Source organism: Gossypium hirsutum, chromosome A02, assembly GCF_007990345.1.
Source record: "Gossypium hirsutum isolate 1008001.06 chromosome A02, Gossypium_hirsutum_v2.1, whole genome shotgun sequence".
Taxonomy (NCBI): domain Eukaryota; kingdom Viridiplantae; phylum Streptophyta; class Magnoliopsida; order Malvales; family Malvaceae; genus Gossypium; species Gossypium hirsutum.
The window spans coordinates 67682601-67695995 of NC_053425.1; the positions used below are offsets into that span (position 1 = coordinate 67682601).

Sequence of the window (13395 nt, forward strand, 5' to 3'; positions counted from 1 at the left end):
TATGCCTAGACATTATTTCTTTTAGAAATTTAGCTTATTTAGGAAAATTTTCAATTAGTTCAATTAATGGTAGGTTGACATTTAATGTTTTAAACAAGTTCAAAAACCTTAAAACTCGTCTTCATCCTGTTTTTGTCACTCTTCCAACCATGAAGGGAATTGTACATGTGTGTTAGCAGGCTTTGGTTGCCTCTCTCTTCGGCTCAATTGCTAGTTCAATTACCTCCACTATTTCTAGTTCTTTGTCAGCCTCTCGGGGTCCTCTTGAAGATCTTCTACATTCTCTCTTGTCTCCTATTGTGTCAGAGTTTCTGGGCTACTCAGGATTTTTTGCAAACGAAGCTCGAATGCTTTCACATGTTCAGTCCCTTCCTTTCAAGGATTATTTTTAGTATTACAAGGAACGTCGGTGCCAATTTGTCCTTTGATGTCTCCTATCATGCTAACCAATTAGCTCATCTGACCTTTCAGCTTAGTCAATATCTTTGTAAAGTTAGTTCACTTGCTTCAAATCCATTCTCATTAATTGTATTTCTCCATCTATCTGATCCAAGCATTGACCACATATAGCATGGTCATTTGAGTTGACACTTTCTTGATGTTTTTGTAAATAAATAGGTCGATAATTAGTATTTTTAACCTGATTTAGGGTATTATCTCCCCCATGATTTCCTCCCCATCTTAGGTTCGGGTTTTCTTTCTATCCGGGATTGTGTATATTTGAATAAGGGTTTCCACCCCTATTCCCAATATAATTCACGTCCTCGATTGGATTATTGATAAAATGGAAGAGCAGTTTGTCCCCTCCATTTATAGGTGGTGCACTATTCTCAAACTCCATGCTATTGATTTTGTCCACTAACTGCTGATATTTGTCATCCTCCAAGATAGCCTATAGTGTAGAAGGTCTTTGGCCATATGTGTGTCGATCAGTTGGCCATTGGCACGAGTTCATCACCTATTTTCTATTAATTCGTATGCATCCTTGTATGCTCGGTTCGTTAAAGCACTTTCTTAGCTCCAACCAATCTTGACCTTGCGTGAACATCCAACCCATTATAGAATATTTATAGTCGTAACCACTTAGGAAATTCGTGATGCGGACATTTCTGAATTAAATTCTTAAAACGCTACCAAGTTTTGTGAAAACCCCCTCTAACTGTTTGAATATAGAAATCTCTCTTCTTTGTTGGACTGTCTTACTAGTGAAGAATAACTTTTGTAGGAATTTTCCTACAAGATCGTCCCATATCGTGATAGATACTGGTGCCTACGAATCTAACCAAGGAAAGGCATTATAAATTAATGAAAAGGGAAACAACCAAAGATGAATAGAATGATCGATGACCTCATTATATTTGAAAGTGTATCAAAGTTGGAGGAACCATTTTAAATGCTGACTCGGATCTTCTATCATCATTCCTCGAAACTGCAACTTGTTTTGGTCATTTGGATCATAGCTGGCTTGATCTTAAAGTTATTTGTTGTGATAGCTGGACTTATTATACTCCCTTGAACCATATCCAGATTTGGCAGCGCATATTCCCTCAGAGTTCTTTCGTTACGTGCCATGAGATTATTTGCAGGTAGCTATGGTAGTGATGGTAAATCTGGTGGGTTAGTGTTAGCTTCGTTGAATAATGAATTCTCGTGAGTTTCATTTCGCACAGCATGTGGTGGGTTCTACATTTACTATTGTTACAGTTGTTCTTGCTATCGATGATTCCTACGAATTATTCTTTCTAAATTTATAATTGGCTCTATAGGTGTACGTTACTATGAGTTATACACTAAATCCAAAGAGAATAAACAAGTTAGTAGAAATAAGAAAATAAAATCGTAGCTATAATTTAAAGATCTCCTAATTATTCTATTACAATGCAGATCTTAAAATTAAATTAGTGGCGTTGCCTTCTCGGCAATAGCGTCAACAACTTGACCACCTCCAGATGTACCAACGTTTAAAGTATAAATCCTACACAAAATATATGAAGAAGCATGTCCACAAGTATACAGGTTAGGTTGTAATATAGTCATGACGAAGTAGATGAGTACTCCGAGGATTGTACCTAAGTGAGGAAAGCACTAGGTTAGTTCTAACCTAAGCGCAAATAGATCTAATTAATATGATAAATGAATTATATTACGATCAAATATAAAGGAAAGCTTTTTCAGATTTTTAATAGTAATAATGGAAAGAAAAGAAATAAGTAAATAATGAGAAATCAAATAGTAGACTTTATCAAATATAAGAATGGGAGATTATCTTGCTTTAGTAGTCATAATCAACTATCACATCGGGTTTTCTTATTCAATCAACTATTCGATACCCAGTATAATAATGAGTCGGCAAGGACTACTTATCACTCGGCCTCACAGTTCAAATTGATTCAGGGTGAAGATATTCACGGATATGCCATACCAATTTTGGGATAATTCCCACCTTAATGACTTCCTAAGGATTTCATGCTAGGGTTTAATATTTTCCTTTCCTAAATAGCCGATCTGCTAAGAGAACCCTACAAAATAGTTAGTTTAAAATGCCTCCACTCACTAATCCCCCACAGGAGGATTAGTTTCTCATGAATCTCATAAACAATATAGACTTGATATACAAAATAGACATGAATAATGATTTAAGAATATAAAGTTTAGAAGAAACTTGATTTATATTAAAATAGAATGTAGAATCCTCACAAAGTTTGTTCACATTCATGAATTTGATTTCCTCCACCAAGCAAAGAACATAAAATGACATAAACCTAAAGCCTGAGCACAGAGAAAGACTGAAGACTAAAACTAAGAAGAAAATTACACAATATGAGAAGTTGTCTCTAACATGTGTTAAATGAGCGTATTTATTGTAACGGTGTATTTATTGTAACGCCCCGAATTTTGGGCCTAGAAGTATTAGGTCTTGAGCATGGGAACAGTTAGGAGGCTGTACATAAATGTTTAGTTGTGCAAGAAAGTGACACAACTGCATGTCTGCTTCAATGGTTAAGTGTCCTGGGAAGAGTTTAAGAAGTCTTGGGTTCAAGCCCTGGCTTGTACAAAAAGTTTTGTTTTATATGGATAAACCCCTGTCTCTAGTCAGTAGGCTTTTAAATAAATGTGGGTATTTTATGTCAGAAAGGGCCTGCTGGTCTAGGGGATAAGTGGCGTGTTATTGTTACTTGAGGTCTGAGGTTCGAGTCCTGCTTAGAGCAATGTTGTGTTTTATTTTGTTGCTAGGGCCGTGGGGGAGTTTCAGTCGATCCGAACTACTAAAGAGTTGTAGTGGAATTTGAATTAAGTGGTTGAGGAAAGAGTGGTCGATTTTGAGTGATTTTGTGAGAAATTGTGGGATTTTGAAAGGATTGGGAGAGTAAAGCCGAACTTGAACTGTTGGCTTTGGGGATTTCTGCTTTGAGGTTGGTTTCTCTCTTCACTTTCGGCTTCTATCATCATTTTTTGGCTCTTTTTGCTTCTTAGAGGCAGAATAGTGTTGGGGTTCGTTTGGGTATTTTTATTTCTCTACTTTTCGACTTTGTTCTCCCTTTCGACTATCTTTCCCTTGTTAGTCGATTCCCTTTTCTTCCTTTACTCTTCTACCAAGCATGCTCTTCCTTTTGCCTTTGGTTGAATACCCTTCTTCCCTCTCACTCAATTCTTTTCTCTTTTCCTCTTGCACGTTTCTTGGCTGAATATTGATAGATAATTCTCTATTTTACTTCTCTCCCCTTTCGGCTTTATGATGTCCCTTTCTAACGCTTTCCTTTATCCTTACTAGTCTTTTCTCCCTTTTCTCTGGTGCTGCCGCTTTGGCCATTGAATCTTTCTCATCTTAGTGCATCCTTTTTCGATTGTTCAAGACAAGGACTGCTTGGTGATAAACCGTTTCTTTTTTATTTCTTGTGTTTCCGTTAGTCACTACTCTTTATTTTTATCAGCAAATCGTATGGATAGAGACCCTTCCCATACCTCTTTGTAAGCAAATAGAGTTGAGGCATTAGAGGTATGTTTCGATCGCTCGTAAATTCAGTAAGTTTTTGGGTTGGTTTTATTTCGACCATTAAGGTGATTAATGGGGTGTGTATTGATCAATCTTTAGGTTCGGGATTCTTCTAAAGTGCTTACGAGCCGTAGTTGACACAGGTGTGTAATCACAACTCTAAAATCATAAATCAGCAAAAAACCGAAAAGTGCAATTAGTCAACACCACACGGGCGTGCTGCTACCCGTGTGGTACCCTGTGTGACTAAACATGGGCGGATGGTCGACGAGGCCATCATAACCGATTTCGTGGGCTGAGGTCGTATTGGGCCATTTTGGACAAAGTTGGGCAGTGTGGGCCCCACGAGCTTGTGGACCCCACACGGGTAAACCACATGGACGTGTGGAAAATATTAGGTCGGGTTGTGTAATCCACACGGCCAAGGCCATTTCTAGGCTATGTGGGCCACACGGGCCCGCAAAATGGGTCGTGGGCCCATTTTCACTGTTGGACTATTAAGGTTTCATGGGTCACCCAAGACGACTGTGGACCTACTGTTGGGTCGGTAAGTTTACCTAGACCCTCTAATTGATAAAATGACTGTTACACCCCTATGTGATAAAATGACTAATTTGCCCCTATGTGATGTATGTTTGTAATTAAACATGCCATTTTAGACGTATTAAGTACATGTATGATATCATGACATGACATGATGCATGATATGTTGCATGGATAGTGTGTTTTATTATGATTGGAGGAAGTGTACTATACTGGCAGCTCTGTTGCAAATACTGTTTAGTGCCACAACCGGTACTATTTGGAGTGTAGGGATGGATGGGTTGATTATATCCCCACATAGAGTGCAGGGTTCGATGGAGATAGAGTGTAGAGGCTGGCTGGGTAGGATCTCTTGATTGCATATCTGTACTATTACTATCACTGAGATGGGCTCAGGCCCAAACTGATACTGATACCATAATGGGATAAAGCCCTACCTAAAACTGAACTATTACTAAATGGGCTTAGGCCCAGATTGTATATGTAACAGCCTGGTTTAGACCCTAGTAAGAACAGTGGTTTCGAGACCAAGAATCCGAGTAAAAAACTATTTTAATATTATTTTCTGTGTTTAAAGTATGTGAATTGATATGTGTGAAATTTTCGTACAAAAATTTTATCGTTGTGTGCCTGATTTAATAAAAAGGACTAAATCGCGTAAAACGTAAAAGTTGCATGCTATTAGTTAAAGGTGTCAATTGGCCTTGGCTTTTTAATATGATGGCCTTAAATGGTAAATAGCCCATTTATAAGATAGTGGATGACATTTGGTTTGGCATTTATGTAAATATTAATTTATTTTAATGGTAAAATGGTAAAATGTTAAAAAAAAGTTTAATTAAATAAATCAAAAGCCATGTTTTTGGTCTTTTTATGCTATCATCTTTCTCCATAGCCGAATGTGAAAAGAAAAAGATGAGTTTGGAAGCTTTGAATATTCGGCACTTTGGAAGCTTAATTCGGGATGTGTTTTACTCAGTTTTTGATAATTTTTACGTTTTTTGAGATCGTTGCTTCGAGTACTAGTAAACCCATGCCTTAATTTTTGGATTTAATGAAGAATTTGAGATTTTTCATTGTTTATTATGTGATGAAATTGTTGTTTGATGATGAATAATAAATCTTTGATGTTTGATTTTCATGTTTAATTAAGTGATTTTTGATAAAAATGTGTATTAAGGACTAAATTTAGAAATTTGTAAATTGAGGGGTCAAAACGTGAAATAAATAAAAGAAATGGGTTGCTAGAGACCTAAGGTAAATTTGGCCTAACATGGGTTTGATAAAATTTTGAGTAATTTGTGTTATTTTGAAATAGGGACTAAATTGTGAAAATGTGAAATGTTAGGGGATAAAATGCAAAATGCCCAGATTGTGTCCTTAGATAAAATTTAATGAAATGTTGAATAAGTGAGTTAATTTTGACATTAATTAGATTGGCAAAAGTGGAATTCGGATTTGGATTGGGGGAAAATCAAAGTGGTCGATTAGTCATCTTGTTCCGATTACCGTTGTCCGAGGTAAGTCTATAAGCAATAAACGTTGTAAAATTTGAATATATATGATCTTTATATGCTGAACTTAATTGTGTGAATTTTTATTAGTTATAGCCGAATGCATAAATGTTTATGAGATTTGGGAACAAGTTCGATTCAATTGAGATATAATGTTTGAAAAGCTTAGTATGAACATTAAGAAATAATTAGGATTTCTGAAATATGAATTATGTGTAAGACCGACTTTGTATCAGTGATATTCGGGCTTTATTGCCTAGCAGGCTTTGTGCCGGTGTATAATATCGGGCTTTATGCCTAGCAGGCTTTGTGCCGGTGTATTATATCAAGCTTATTGCCTAACAGGCTCTATGCCGGTGTATTATACTAGACTTTATGCCTAGAAAATTTTATATGAACAACGGTAAAAGTAATCAAATGTGTTAAATGAGCTAAACTGATCAGGTATATGAATGTGGTTTACTTATTTGAAATGAAGGTAAATTGACTGAAAGATATGTGATAAAAATGTTATGTGATGCTATTTTCTGACGCATGAAAAATCAATTTAAAAGGCTCAGGTATGTATTCATACTAAGTTATGAAATTATGGCAAGTGGAATGTTCGAATTAATGATATAAATGTTACATGTTAATGTGAATTATATGTATGCATATGTGAAAGTATACATTCGGTTTACTTATGTATTCATGACATAAATGAGAGTATATATGTATATGAAAATCTATAATTGGCCAAATGAAATGTACATGTGATTTTGTAAATGAAATGTATGTGTTTTCATATTTGGGCAATTGTAAAATATATTCGGCCACATATTATGTATAAATATGTGATATTATGGTTTGATTTATGAATATATGCATATAAGAGTTTAAATATTTAGTTATATATACATTGATATTATGGCTTTGTAAAGGTATGTTATTTTGATAATAGATACATGTATATTCGGTCGTAAAATTTGTACATGGAAGTATATGTTATATATGAAATTGTGAGCTTGAAAATAAATGTGATCATGATAGTATAAATTAGTTTGATTAAACTAAGTTGATATTAATATTGAGTTATTTATTTGCTTATGACTTACTAAGCTCTCGAAGCTTACTCTGTGTGTTTTTCCTATGTCTTTAGAGTTTCAGAGATTTGCTTGAGTTTGAAGTTGTTGGAGACGTCATCACACTATCCGGTTATCATTTCGGTAACTAATACTTTGAGATTTGGTTATGTGGCATGTATAGGCTTGTTTTGATACATTTGGTTTTGAAGTTTGTATATTTATATATATAGCCATGCGAAAATGGCTTGATTATAATGTTAAAGTTAGTATGTATGTGGCTATGACTTAAACTTATTTTGGAAGTATCCAATGTGGTATAATGTGTGCTGGATGATTGTATAATATGGCTTGGTAATGAGGTAAAATGATGGATATGTATTTGGTTGTAAATTGGCTTTATAGGTTCGGATCCAAACGACTAAAAATGATGTTTATGATTATATAGAGTTGATCATGATATATGTTCATGTTGGGAATTAGGTTTCATGGTACTTATATGAGGTGTTTGATATATGAATCAATTTGGAAACTATTTATAAAGTGTTGTGTATTCGATTATGTGATGAAATTATATTTGATGATTATAATGAACTTTGTGATTTGGCAATGATAATTTAAATCATTTAGTCAAGTGTTTAGTAAAATGTTAATGTTAAATTTGTTGTATTGGTCTTATTAAAAAGATTATTTATGTGATATTGCATATTAGGTATAATATGCACATGTATTGGAATATAATACAATGCATGATTATATTTGGTTAAACTTAGTAAAAAAAACATATATGCTTATGAGACAATCTGTAATATCCTGATTTTGGGCCTAGTCGGAATAGTGGTTTCGTGACCACAAAATCTGAGATAGAAATAATTATTTTATGATTATTTTGAGGTCTATGATATGATTGCATGATTGTGTGAAAATTTCGTGAAGAAATTTTATGCATAAAGTGCTTAAATTGAAATTAGGGACTAAATCGAATAATTTGTAAAACTTGCATTCTAGAAGTTTCTAGTATGAAATTGTTTTGAAATATTAATTAGGAGGTCTTAAATAGCAATTTTACCAATTTCTAGGTCTATGGACAAAAATTGGACATGGATGGAATTTTTGGAAAGTTTAGTAGTAAGGGCATTTTGGTCATTTAGGGGTAAAATGAATTAAAATACAAAATTAAAAGCCAATTTTGCTCATCTTCAACCCCATGGCCGAATATAGCAAGGAGAAACCATGGCTAGGGTTTTTCAAGCTTCCAAGCTCGATTGTAAGTCCGTTCTAGCCTCGTTTTTAATTATTTTTACGTTTTTGGAGTCCCGGTAGCTCGATTAAGCTTATGCTAGCAATAATTTAACCTAGGGTTTATATTTGGAAAAATACCCATAGGTGAAATTTGTGTATTTTGGTGTTTTATGATAGAATATGAGGTTTTAAATTATGTTAGACAACTTGTGCTACTCGGTTTTAAGTGAAAACGAGCAAAAGGGCTTAATCGGTAAAAATACCTAATAGTCATAAGTACATGTTAGAGTGAGAATTTGATGTTACCATAGAAGGGAACAATGATCAGCATGTCATAAAACATAAGAAAATAGGCTGAAGTTTAATTTACGAGCTTTGGGGAAAAAGTGTAAATATGCAAAGTTTAGGGGCAAAATTGTAATTTTTCCAAAATATGATTTTGGGTCAATTTGAATAATGTAAGTCCTAATTAGACTATATTTTAAATGATAGAGCAAGGAAAACTAAAATTCGGGCTAAAATGGGGAAAATACCAAGTTGTGGACGAAATGGTAAAAGTAGCTATTTTCGCATACGAGGTAAGTTCATGTGTAAATGTAGTAACATAATTGTATTTTTAAGCAATTTAATGTTGTTTATATGATATGATGCTTATTATTATCATGAAATGTTATGTTTTGTGATTATTGTTGAATAATATGTAATTATGTGAATTACTTGATGAGTATGAACTATTATCGAAGTATCAATTTCGATATTGCATGGAAGATGGCAAAGATGTGTGATCGAGGAAAACTCTCGTTTGAACCTTAGGAATAGATTAGGATACAAGTGACATGTCACTAGGATGTTTGGGCATCCGAACTCGTTGAGTTGAGTCTGAGTTCACTTATGGATGCAAATGTCCGAACTCGTTGAGTTGAGTCCGAGTTTGTGAGATGTAACTAGGCATCCGAACTCGTTGAGTTGAGTCTGAGTTCACTCATGGATGCGGATGCCCGAGCTCATTGAGTTGAGTCCGAGTTCGCTTATGGGCGGGTTACATAGTACCTTGGCTACATATGTGGCATTTATGTGCAAACTTTCCATGTATCCGAATTATATTCCGATGTGTTCAACGGGTAAAGTTCTACTCAAATGGAGGAATACTCAAGATGAAAGGGACGTATTGGTAAATGTTGTGAAATGGATACTTTGAACATGTATGTACTTAACCCTCGGGTTGAAAACTTGACATAACAACAATATGGTAAGATGATAAATGAAAATGTGATATGAATGTCTTGGTGATGATTATGCAAATGATGTTTTATGTTTTCTTGTATGGTTATGTTACTTGCTGTTTGCATGTGAACTTATTAAGAATTTATGCTTACTCCCTCCTTTTCATTCCTTGTAGTGTTGACAAGCCAACTCGGAAATCGGAAACGGTCGGAGGCACGCTCACACTATCCGTATACCATTTTGGCATAATGGCTTGTATATTTTGAGTATGGCATGTATAGCATTATAATCATTTTGTATATATGGTCTTATGATATGGTTATTGAGTGGTATGGAAATGTTTGGCAATGATTAGCCATTGGAATGGCTAATCATGATCATATTTGGTGTTATGTATGTCAAATTGCTAGCTAATCCATGGAAACCATGAAATAGGTAAAATTTACCATAAAATAGATTCAGACAGCAGTAGTGACGTGAATTTCAAAAATCACTAAAAATAGTATAAATGGAATTAAATAATGAATAAGATATGGAATCGAAGCTTGATGAGTCTATTTTCATATGGAAGAAGCGAAACAGGTATATGAGCTATATTTTATGAGATGTTTAAATGTTTGTGAAATAGGGACAGAGTGATTTCTGGATCCCCTGTTCTGACTTTGGAAATTCACCATAAATTTTAAAAAGATAATTAGAAATCATAATTTATATGTACAGATTCCTTATTGAGTCTAGTTTAAGAGAAACAAACTTCATTGTCATTGAAACTCTGTACAAGGAGATATATGATTCGTAATACACAGAGGTCAGAGCAGTCGAACCCTGAAACAGGGAAGATTTTAACTAATAAACTGTACTAATTGGCTTGACCAAAAATTCTATAAAAGAATTAGTAAATAGATATATTAGTCTATTTTCATGAAAAATTTACGGAATTGGATTTCATGTTTCGTAACTCGAGATATAAATTTTTAAGCGACTGTGATGCAGATTGCTAGTTTAACTAGAAATTTTAAAAATAAATTGTTTTGAGCTGTTTAAGTAATGAATTAAGTCTGTTAACACCTCGTGTTCAACTCCGGCGACGGTCTCGGGTACGGGGCATTACACAATCACTTGTGAGTTGACTTTTTAGTTTTGGTTTATAATGGCAAGTTTGTATATATAAATATATTATGTTTTAATGGTTGGTATTTAGGTTCAGTTTTTAAATGACTCATTTGATGGTTAAAAGGGTGATGTTTAGACATGATGTTTAGCATGCGAACTAGGTATGATTTGCTTATTTATTAGTGTTCGACAATGGTTTAAATTGATATGTAATATGCGTATGATTTTGTAAGGTGAAAAGAGGTATTTTTGGTCATGTGATATTGTTAGTTAATATCTATTTTGTTAAAAAAAATTATTGTAAAGGAGTTAATATTACAATGTGCATGATTGAATTGTATGACAGTATTGAGTGGTTATTTGATCATTAATGCCTCGTAACCCTAATCAGACGACGGATACGGGTAAGGGGTGTTACAGTATATGCTCACTGTTTGATTATTTGATATAGGATTACACATTGAGCTTTCATAACTCACCCATCTATTTATCTAAACAAGTAATCCCCAGTCGTAGGCGGATCGGTGCTCGAGGGACTTAAATGTGGCCACACAACCGCACATACTTTCATATCCGATTTATAAATTATAAGTAATTTTATTTTGGGTATTTTTATTGTAATAAGGTCTTTGGATTTTATTTGTAATTTGGGATTTTTATTTGCTTTCATTTATAACTGCTAACAGTAGATGCAGTGTAACACCCTAATTTTCAGGTTTTCTGTGTTTCTGTGATTTTTAAAATTTGTGTGTGTTCTGGTTGGTTAAAATATATATTTTAGTAGGTTAGTGGGAAACTTAAGTTAAATTCGTGGTAGTCTTCAAAATTTTAATTTTATGAACAGGTGATACAATTAGCGTTTGGGCTTTTAAGAGTAAAGGGGTAAAAGATGACACAAAAAGGAGTGTGGTGTAGTGGCAAGGTGGCGCCACTTAGGGGACAAGGAAGTGAGGCCATAGAGGAAGCAAAGGGTCCAAGGTTCAAGTTTTGGCTCTTGCAATATATTTTGGTTTTTCTTTTCAATAAATCTGGAAGCAAGTAGGTGCGCTTTAAAGTTTAATATGTTGGGTTTATGACACAAATGAATTGATGGCCTAGTGGTGGTGGCGTGAGTTGGCATGTGAGAGGACTTTGGTTCGAATCCCTTGGCAAGCAAAGGTTGATTATTTTGCTATGTTGAGACGGCAAGAGTTGGTGTTGGTTTTAAACTCTGGTGATGAAGGGATCCCACATCGGGAAGCTAACATAAGAGTAGATGGAGAGTAGGCTTTAAATAGAGCAAACCATGAGGAGAGTAGGCATACCCTTCTTGGCTGATCCCTTTCTCTTTGTGACATGCTCGTTTGGGTTGGGCATCAGTTAAGAGTGTTTTGAGCGCGGATTAACTGCAGTCTCCTGACAGGTGTGTATTTCTCATTACTCTAGCAATAGGACGGCTATTTCGGGCCGCGATGGGCTGAAATGGGCCATGTGGTCCCAATGGGTCCGTAGGCACAAGTGGATAAGTTGTAGAATTACTAAAATACCCCTGTAGGGTAGGACTACCGATTTACCCTTGGAGGGTAAAAATGACTATTTTGCCCCTCGTGCGTAAATGATTAACTTGTGTGATGATTGGGTTAGTTGACGGGGATTTATGTTAGTTATCGTTAATTCGTAAGTCTAATGTGTTAGTGATCGATTGTAGGATTATCGCGTGGGAGATATCGTCATCAATCGTCATCAACTAGGTGTGTAAACGACACCCTCCCTTAGACTGAATCGGTAAAAGCTGAAATACCGAAACATTGGTATTTTGTGAACTCGCCAGCGTGCGAGCGCTCGTGAGACAATTGTTAATAAATATGGTGCATTTGGATTATTAGAGTGCAGAGTGTGCATTTTTGTACACAACGGTATTTTTGGGCTTAATGGGCCGAAAATGGGCCAATGGGCCAACGGGCCCACTTTGGTAAAAAGACGAGGTAAGTACTTCTGATTACTTGGTAAACGTTAGACTGAGCATGAAACCTTAGCACTAGGTAATAATTATTGAAATACCCTTATGCATGCAAATTTACGATTTTACTCCTAGGGTTATTTTTTTCTGAAAAGCATGATGTTCTGTTTCTGTATATGTATGCCATGACAAATTATTTCTGTTGCATGGGACATGGGTTTATATTGATGGAGAAAACGTTCTGGCAGCCTCGCTGCAATCTGGTGGCCTCGCCACATATATCTGTTCTGGTGACTTCGTCACAATATCAGGCAGCCTCGCTGCAATTTCTATGGTGTGTAGCGGTTGGGTGGGTCGAGTAGTCTCCCCACATGTTGTAAGGCTGGTACGGGGGTGTTATGGATGGCTCTGGGTTGGGATTTCTGCATTCATGATATATTTGTTCTGTATCTGCTATGGGCCTCTGGGTTTCATTCTGATTTCTGTACTCGGCCAAGGCCCAGATAAGTCTGACTCTGAGGTTTGATCTGTCTTGGGCTATGGTTGGGTTCTGTTACACACTGAGTTTACCGAACTCACCCTTTATTTTCATCTCTGCAGGAAATCCCCAACCATAGTGGGCTTGGAGCTGTGAGGGATTCGGAGTGGCCACATCATCTGCAAAGTTGATTTTTCTAAGTTAGTTTATTTTTATTATTTTTATATTCTGATTTAATTTTGGGTTTTAAGTTGTAATAAGGCCGCTATTTAAATTTCTTTTTCCGC

At 35.3% G+C, this 13395-nt stretch overlaps 1 non-coding gene across 1 annotated transcript; it reads left to right on the forward strand.

Moving 5' to 3' along the window:
• Positions 1-1089: 1089 nt before the first annotated feature.
• On the forward strand, positions 1090-1191 carry LOC121216442 (small nucleolar RNA R71). The gene has a single exon (XR_005912629.1). It is a non-coding gene; the product is annotated as a small nucleolar RNA R71 (small nucleolar RNA).
• The last annotated feature ends 12204 nt before the right edge of the window (positions 1192-13395 follow it).